Genomic DNA, 9,537 nt, shown 5'->3' with positions numbered 1-9,537 from the left:
AGTTTATGGATTTTTTTTTTTTTTTTTTTTTTTTTTTTTTTTTTTGAGAGAGAGAGAGAGAGAAAGAGAATGTAGGTAGCTATCAGTCTGAGTCTGAAGGCCCAAGAACTAGGAGAGTTTCAGTTCAAAAACCAGGAGGCCTGTGATCCACGAAGAGCAGCTACAGCTGATTGGATGAAGCCCACCACTAGAGAAAAGGCAATCTGCTTTATTGAATTTACCCATTTAAATGCTCATCTTATCCAGAAACATCCTCACAGACACATCTAGAATAATGATTGTTTAAATATCTGGACACCCCATGGCCTAGTCAAGTTGACAGATAAAATTAACCATCACAGCTGGAAATAGAAATTTGAGACTTACAAATATATAGTACTTAAGCTATAAGTATGGATAAGTTCAGTTAAGGAATTAATATATAGAGAAGAACAGAAAGCCTGGGATTAGTCCCTGAAATCCACAATTTTTTTTTCCTTTTTTCTTTTGTTTTATTTTACTTTATTTTATTTTAAATTCTAGTGTACATGTGCAAGATGTGTAGATTTGTTACATAGGCAAACATATGTCATGGTGGTTTGCTGCACCTATCAACCAATCATCTAAGTAGTAAGCCCATCTATTTTTTCCTGATGCTCTTTCTCCCCATGTTCGCCCTGACAGGCCCCGGTGTGTGATGTTCCCCTCCCTGTGTCCATGTGTTCTCGTTGTTCAGTTCCCACTTATGAGTGAGAACATGCAGTGTTTGGTTTTCTGTGCCTGAATTTGTTTGCTGAGGATAATTGAAGGGACACACATTTTAAAAGCTGAGAAAGGCAGGAGTAGTCTGAGAAAGAGATCAAGAAGGAACATCTGGTTCAAGAAAAGTCTCAAGAATGGGAACCAGATAAGCCAAGAGAGGTATCATTATCTCCTATTTCCTACTGAAGGAAATACAAACTTCTGAGTCTTTCTTTCTTAATATGATCCATGAATTTATCCTTATTTCACCATGTTTCACATTTTGCTGTGATCCTAGTAATCTTTTTCATAACTGGAGTGCACATTCAACCCTGACTCTACTTGTCTTGTGGAACCATGCTTGTTTTTATTATATGTAGACATGTTATCTCCCTTACTGAAAGTTTAGTTTCTTAAACAATTAGATTGTTATTTTTATTTTAATTTCTCAACAGGACTGTAAGAAGGCATGCTTTGTATCATGTGATGGTTGTGGTCAATGGACACTGCCTTCTAACAGGTTTCTTATGCTGTAAGATCAGGAAAACTGAAAGTGCAGCCTTTCCCACTTTCCAGATGGTTTGCATAAAAGGGAGATTTTGCCACACAGAAGGAGAAGCTTCAAACATTGGAAGTGTAAATGAATTTTGGATTGTCTTCTTGCTCAAGGAGAGCTGTGACCTTAAAAACAATTGTGGTGGCTGGACAGGCTTTCCACCGTCTAGTCATTGGCTCAGTGCATATGGCATGAGAGGGTGACAGAAGTCAAGGCTCCCTGACCTCTACAACATGAGTCTACAACCATCAGGGTGTATACTTCATGTGTCCTCAAACTACAAAGAGCAAATAATTTTAGTGGTGTCCATCCGATTCCTACCTTTCAACAGTTTTGGAAACACCTAATTGTTTGTATTAAATTAATTTTGTCCCAAATTTTCAGAGTTACTACTATTTTATTCATTGAATTTTAACTGAGAGATACGTGGTAAAAATTCAACTGTAAAATGCTTGAAATATAATTAATAAATAAGAGGCCAATTATGACATCATCGAGACATCAACTACAACAAATTCTTAGTGAGTCTCTTCTGCCAGGCTCTGGGATGCTCTACAATTAAGAGATAAAGAATGTAATGCAGATAATAATGGAGACTCTACATTGAGACACAGTCAAAGGAGCAAAGAGGAGCAGAACCGCAATGAGAGCTCATATGTGGAGTCCAGATTGTGCACGTCAACAAGTACATCCCTAAGTTGCCAGGTAGAAGAACAGAAAGGTTGATCATCCCAGGAAAAGTCAATAAACTCAATTTGAAAATGTATTTTTTTTATGTATTTTCAACACTCAAATGAAAAAGGCTGGAGGCTGAAATTCTGTGTCTGTTTTTCTCATATAGCAGAAGAGTGAACGTAGGACATTCTAGTTTCTTTTAGCAACTACACTTAAGTCCCTAGCATATTCTATATTTCTGTTAGAGCCTTTGCCTTGATATCCTTCTTCATGGCAGCAAGACAGCTGTGGCACCTTCAAGTATTGTGTCCTCAAACTACAAAGAACAAAAGAAATAAGAGAGGCTAAAATTTTCTTTATGTTTTTGTATTTTTATACCAAGAAAAAAAATTATTCTGAGAGCTGACAGCCTATTTGCCCATGCCAGGTGCAAGGAGACTGAGAAAGCAAATGTCTATTCATACAGAGAATAGACACTTAATGTCATAAGTTGAATTTTGTCCTCCAAAAATTCACATGAAGTCTTGATGCCGAGTACATCAGAAAGTGACCTTGTCTGGAAATACGGTTTATGCAGATTTCATTAGTAAGTTATGGTAAGGTTGGAATGGAGTAGAGTTAGCACCTAATCTAATATGAATGGTGTCCTTATGAAGAGAAAGCCATGTGATATGGTTTGGCTGTGTCCTGACCCAAATTTCGTCTCATATGGCAGCTCCCATAATCCCCAAGTGTTGTGAGAGGGACCTGGTGGGGGGTAATTGAATCATGGGGGCGGGTTTTTCCCGTGCTTCTTTCATGACAGTGAATAAGTCTCATGAGATCTGATGATTTTATAAAGGGGAGCTCCCCTGAACAAGTTTGCTCCTCCTTCACCTTCCACCATGATTGTGAGGCCTCCCCAGCCATGTGGAACTGTGAGTCCATTAAACTTCTTTCTCTTTCTCTTCTTTCTCTTCTTTCTCTCTTTCTCTCCTTTCTTTCTTTCCTTTCTTTTTTTCTTTCTTTCTCTCTTCTTTCTTTCTTCTCACGTCCCCCTTTTTTTTGACAGAGTATCGCTCAGTCGCCTGGGCAGGAGTATAGTGGCGTGACCTCAGCTCATTGCAGCCTCCAACCTCTACCTCCTGTGTTCAAGCAATCCTCCTGCCTCAGCCTCCCAGTAGCTGGGATTACAGTGCCCTCCACCATGCACAGCTAATTTTTTTGAATTTTTAGTAGAGATGGGGTTTCACTATGTTGGCGGCTAGTCTCAAACCCCTGAACTCAAATGATTCACCCACCTCAGCCTCCCAAAGTGTTGGGGTTACAGGCATGAGACATTGTGCCTGTTCTAACTTCTTTTTCTTTATAAATTACCCAGTCTTGGGTATTTCTTCATAGCAATATGAAAATTGATTAATACACCATGTGAGGAGATGGACATACACAAAAGGAGATTGCCATGTGAAGTTTAGAGTATGGTTGCCCCAAGCCGAAGCACTACCAGACAATAGGAGCAAAACTTAGAGCAGATCCTTCCTTAGCGTTCACAGAAAGTATGGCCCTGCCAACACCTTGATTTTAGACCTCTGGCCTCCAGAATTGTGAGACAACATGTTTCTGTTACTCTAAGCCACCCAATATATTTTACTTTTTATGGCAGCTCAGGAAACTAAGATTTTCAGTATTTGTAAAACTCTGTGCTTTTCTTTGCATGTGGTTAGTAATTTCTTTTGACTATAGATAATTAGAACAGATATCGTTAATAATACTTTAAAGAATTATAAAATATAGGGTAGAGTCATCATAAACCTGGAAGTAAGTTTAGAAATATTCCTATTGATGTCTTTTAAAAGACTCTTAGTGTTAATAATGACTTTTATTTATGGGGATAATTCCATCTTCTGTAGTTACTCTGACACATGGTATGTGCCTTAAAAAAAAAAAAAAAAAAAAAAGAATGAGGCCTAAGCAACACCACATCCCAATCATCTTTGTACCATCAATGCATTTGGAGGCAGAACATTTTGCTGCAGTTGAGAAGTGAAAAGGATAAGAAACATTCATGCAAGGCTTTTTGAAAGGTGCAAATGTCGAAACTATGAATTTAATTATGAAATAAATTCTGATCTATACTTATTTAATTTTGGCATCACACCCTATTTTTTCATTTCTAAAAGAGAAATTAGAAAAGATACAAAACTTATTGGGTATGAATTGACTAATTAAGGCCATCACATTATAGTTTCAAAATGTGTGATAAGATCTGACAGCCTTTCTGCCAGTTTTTGAAAAATTTTGCCAAGTAGTACTTAGCACAAGAATAAAACTTATTTCACTCAAGATATTTCTCGTGTCAGCATATTCATTGGCTTAAAAATAAATAGCATGTTTCTAAGATCCAGACCAGTAACAAAAACTATGTGAAGAATTCATTTATAAGAAATCCAAAGAAAACACATATATATTAGACTTACTAGTGCATTCGGATGGAAAAATTCTAGAAGACCAAGGCCAAAATCTGTTTTGCTGCAACAGAAGAAATTTTAGTAAATTTTACTGGGTAAAAGAAAAACATAGGACCAAGTTTAAATGAGCTAGAGTGAAGGATTGCCATTGGCCTTCCTTGCTTTCCTGTTCTTGAAGTGAGAACATTATTATGAATCAGTCTTTTGTAGCTAAATTGGTGCTGTTATCTTTTTTCAAGTTTCTTAAGCTTAAACTCTTTGTAGACATAATAATGAATGTAAAGTGAAATAAGACCAAACTCTTTTGAAACTAATTTCAACTGTACAATTTTTTAACCTTCCCCAGAGACACTCCAATTGACTGTAAATCCTAATAGGTGACCGAATAAGCCTGCATGTTTAAGCCACGCCCATGGCCTGGGCATTTCCCAGTAAGTTAGAAAGAATTGTGGCTCCCAGGTGATTCTGTTGCAAGTGACCTATGAAGGTCTTTACCACACGTGAAAGAAACAAATACATTCTTTCCAGCTTAGATGTTGGATTCTGTGATGCAAGGCGGTCATTTCGAATTGAGATTTTTTTTATATACCAGTGGTTAGAATAGGACCAGCATGTGGCTAAGAGGCATTACCTCACTCAAAGGAGAGGTCTCTGAAAACAGGTATTAGTCTGCTCAAACCAAAACAGGTTTGAGAAAAGCAACCAAAAACATAGCAAAAACAATAGCTTGGTTGAAATGAAATAATTTGTCTAGAAATCAACTTGTTCAACACCAGCCATGATCCATTTGTTTGACTGAATTTAAACTGTTTTCAAAATGTGTTTTCCCTGCATATGACTAAACAGACCAAAGTTCAAATACTAGAAGAAGTAGCGCAACCTTTGTAATCAAATTAGTGAATCATAAATCCTTAAAAATTGAAATGTAGGTCATAAATCCTTTAGTGCCCATGCTTGGACTCCCTAGAAATTCTCCTTGAAGCACATTCTTTCAGCCCCTGCTTCCTTTTAAAAAAATAAGTTTATTTATTTATTTTTATTTTTATTAGCAAGAGGACCTTAGGTTGTCAACTAGGCTGGAGTACAGTGGTGCAATCATAGCTCACTGCAGCTTCGAACTCCTGAGCTGATGTGAATCTCGCTTCTCAGCCTCCCAAAGTAGCTAGGATAACAGGCGCACACCACCATGCCTGGATAATTATCTTTATTTTTTTGTAGACATGGGGTCTCACTATGTTGCCCAGGCTAGTCTTAACCTCCAGCTTCAAGTTATCCTCCTGCCTTGTCCCCTCAAAGTGCTGGGATTATAGACATGGTCACACTACCTGGCCAGCAGCCTTGGCTTTCAAACTTTCAGCAAGAGGAAATTACCATCTTGAAAGCAGTCCATTGAATTTGGGGGAAATTACATTGTAAGAAATTGCTTTTTGCTATACATTCAAAATGCCCACTTCTGTTTTCTTCCTACTGACCAAAGCTCAAATGTTTTGTCTCCAAATAAATCTAATTCTTCATAAAGACTACTGAATTTCAAATATATGAGTTGTAGAAATCACTATATAAGTTAAATCTTTCTGAGTCCTTCATCAGTTCCAAGATCCTCTGTCCTCCTTTATTCTGATTTTATTTTATTTTATTTTATTTTATTTTATTTTATTTATTTATTTTTTTGAGACAGAGTCTTGCTCTGTCCCCTAGGCTGGAGTGCAGTGGCTGGATCTCGGCTCACTGCAAGTTCCCCTTCCCAGGTTCACACCATTCTCCTGCCTCAGCTTCCCGAGTAGCTGGGACTACAGGCACCCGCCACCTCGCCCGGCTAATTTTTTGTATTTTTTAGTAGAGACGGGGTTTCACCGTGTTAGCCAGGATGGTCTCGATCTCCTGACCTCGTGATCCACCCGTCTTGGCCTCCCAAAGTGCTGGGATTACAGACTTGAGCCACTGTGCCCGGCCTAATTTCATTTTTAAATTTTTTTTTATTTTTTTTATTTTTTGAGATAGAGTCTTGCTCTGTTGCTAGGCTGCTGGAGTGCACTGGTACAATCTCGGCTCACTGCAACCTCCATCTCCTGGGTTCAAGCAATTCTCCTGCCTCAGCCTCCCAAGTAGCTGGAACTACAGATACACACTCTCATGGCCAGCTAATTTTTGTATTTTGAGTAGAGACAAGGTTTCACCATTTCGGCTAGGATGGTCTTGATCTCTTGACCTCATGATCTGCCCTCCTTGGCCTCTCAAAGTGCTGGGATTACAGGTGTGAGCCACTTGGGTTTGCCAAGTTTCTTCTAAAAGTCAGATATAACAGTAAAGTTTCAGATATGCAGTGAGGTCTTCTTGATTACGGATACTGTACTGTAATCAATGCATTTTAGCTCCATGCTGAGTTCAGTGGTGAACCAATCACCCTTCTGACTCACATTAATCTTAAGGTTGGTGAAAAGACCTGTAACATTTTAACCCATGTTGCTGTTTAGCCTGACCTCTCTCTTACTCTTTTGAGCCATATGCTTTCTGACCCAAGTGCAGAATGCTGCATTTATCTTTATTAAATGTGATCTTTGTAGACTCAACCCACTGTTACAGCCTGTCAAGATGGCTTTCAATCCTAATGCTGTCATCGTGTGTATTAGTTATCTCCCTGATCTTGATGTCAGCCACAGATTTGATAACACACCTTCTTTGTCCTCATACAAGTCAATGATAAAAATGCTAACAGGACCAATCCAAGGAAAGAACTCTGTTGCTCGCAATCCTCTGTGTTGCAAATGCCACGCATAGTATTTGAGTTTCATTCAACCAGTTGAAAATCTACTCAACCATATTAGTACTCTATACATTACTTCATCTATGTAAAGGTGTTTGGAATCTGGACCCTGCCTTCTGCCTTAGCGTTATCTGCTTCTTTATTTCAAATACTTGTTGCATTCCAACCAGACTAGCAATATTTCTGTTCCTGATGGATTCTGGGCTCCCTCCGTATCTCAGAACTTTTGTAACTTTTGTTCCCATTACCTGGATTACTCTTCTCCCAGATACTTGAGTGATGGGTTCCTTATCTTTCAGTTCCCAGTTCCAACCATACCTCTAAGCACCGCTTCTCAATCTCTGTTTCTCAGCTATTGACATCTAGGGCAGGATAACTCTTGGTTGTGAGGCACTCATCAGTAATGTTTTGGGATTGTTAGTGTTCAAGTCTCACACTTCTTTTATTAAATGTATTTCTAAATATGCTATCTTGATTCTATTTTGAGTAATTTCCTTTTAACCTAATCTTAAACATAAATCTTAAAAATTTCTTTTAAATATAAGTTTTAAAGTGAACAATATCAATATTCATTATTAGTCAAATAAAATCAGGAATCAATCTTTTTAAAAAAAACTACTCCCTATGTACCTGTTACTGAATTTAGGGCTGATTTAGACATTTCATCTGACTGTCACATTACATGGAAGTAAACACTCTCATTTGACTTAAATACATTTTTATTCTGCTTTCACTATTATAATTTCTAAAATAGAGATCCTATAAAATCACATTTTATAATTCACTTACCCATCTCTCAATAAAACACTGAGAAAAGTCAGAGTGCCTAGCAAGGCTTTTTACAAACCAAAGTGGAAGGATAAACGGCAATGAGAGTTTTTCTCCCACCTGATCTGGGACTGGATAGGAAAAATAGAAAGAAGTGTGATTATTTGATTGCGTGTACATGTGTCTCATGTCTGTGGTAGCATGAGTGTCAGAATAAGTGGTTTTCCCTCACATTGCATCAATTAGCTCCTTCCCCACATCATCAATTAGTCTCCTTGCAACAGTAAACTGAGACTGGGGCTATGCCCCTAATCATAACCTGTCCAAGATTCAGCTTTCTTTTAGGAAGAAGTGGAGTTTTTCATGGCAACAGTAAGTGCATTCACTTAACCCACCTCAATTTCCAGGAAGTTAGCTATTACTGGATCAAAAGCTAATTCAGGGCAAGGACCTTATTTTATTCCATTTTATATTCTGCATTACTTTCAGGTTAAAGATCTGTAAATAAATATATATATGTGTGTGTGTGTGTGTGTGTGTGTGTGTGTGTTTTGCTCTCCTTTCCTTGCTTGAACTGATAGACTATTAACGAGCTTCAGTACCAACATAAGAGCTATCCAAATACGAAGGTAATAGAAACTTGCTGCTTGGCTCCTCCAAATAAGGCAAAAACAAACAAACAAAACCTCTTAGCCAGAATGTCACAATCAATCTATCAAAGCTATTGATAGATTTCAGTTAAAATGTTAATGAAAATGGTATTGATTCACAAAGAATTTTCCAGAGATATGAAAGGTGAGGTTGAACTATAGGCATTAGTGGATATCTATGTAAGCACAATTATCAGCCCAAATTCAATGGGAACCACACAACCATTCAATTTAGCAAAAACATTTTATCCTTCATCTCAGACTTTTGATGTTCAATTTAACTCATCTACAACTCAGGTCTGTGCGACCCCAGTATATTTTCATAAGCAGAATTTCACTGTAGCTATTTTGTATGTGAGAAGCAGTTTGTTTCAGTCTTAGAATATAACCATTTTGTTAAAAAATATATATACATACATATACACATGCACACACAGGTGCACACATACATAGATAAAGTTAATTTCAATTAAGGCATTAAAAATGCATTTATGAACTTCAATTTTCATTTTATACCTATTAAACATTGCTCATATCTGAAAAGAGAAGAAAAAGCGGGTTCTTTGCTTAAATAGAAGTGAGAAATGCTTTGGTTCTTGATGAAGCCTAATGCATATGGAGTATACATGTGAGTGCACAAAGCTGTTAATAAGTTCTGCAACAAAAACACTAGTCAAACATGATCCAACCCAGCATTTCACCACATGGATTTGCTGTGGATAGCTACTTTCAAGCAATACATGTTAATTTTTGTCCTTACAGATAATTGCTTAAGAAACATTAATATTAGCCATAACTTTCTGTAAAGTGTTAAAAACATTTCCTATAAGAAAATGCTGTTATTATATCATCTCTAAAATGGTTTTACTTAGGTAGTGGAGTTAATTCCTCATTATTGTTGTTTATTTATTGTATTAGGTTGGTGCAAAAGTAATTGCGATTTTGCCATGACTTTTC

This window comes from Rhinopithecus bieti, unplaced genomic scaffold, assembly GCF_001698545.2.
Source record: "Rhinopithecus bieti isolate Rb0 unplaced genomic scaffold, ASM169854v2 scaffold_64915, whole genome shotgun sequence".
Lineage (NCBI taxonomy): Eukaryota > Metazoa > Chordata > Mammalia > Primates > Cercopithecidae > Rhinopithecus > Rhinopithecus bieti.
This window is presented reverse-complemented; position numbering follows the sequence as displayed.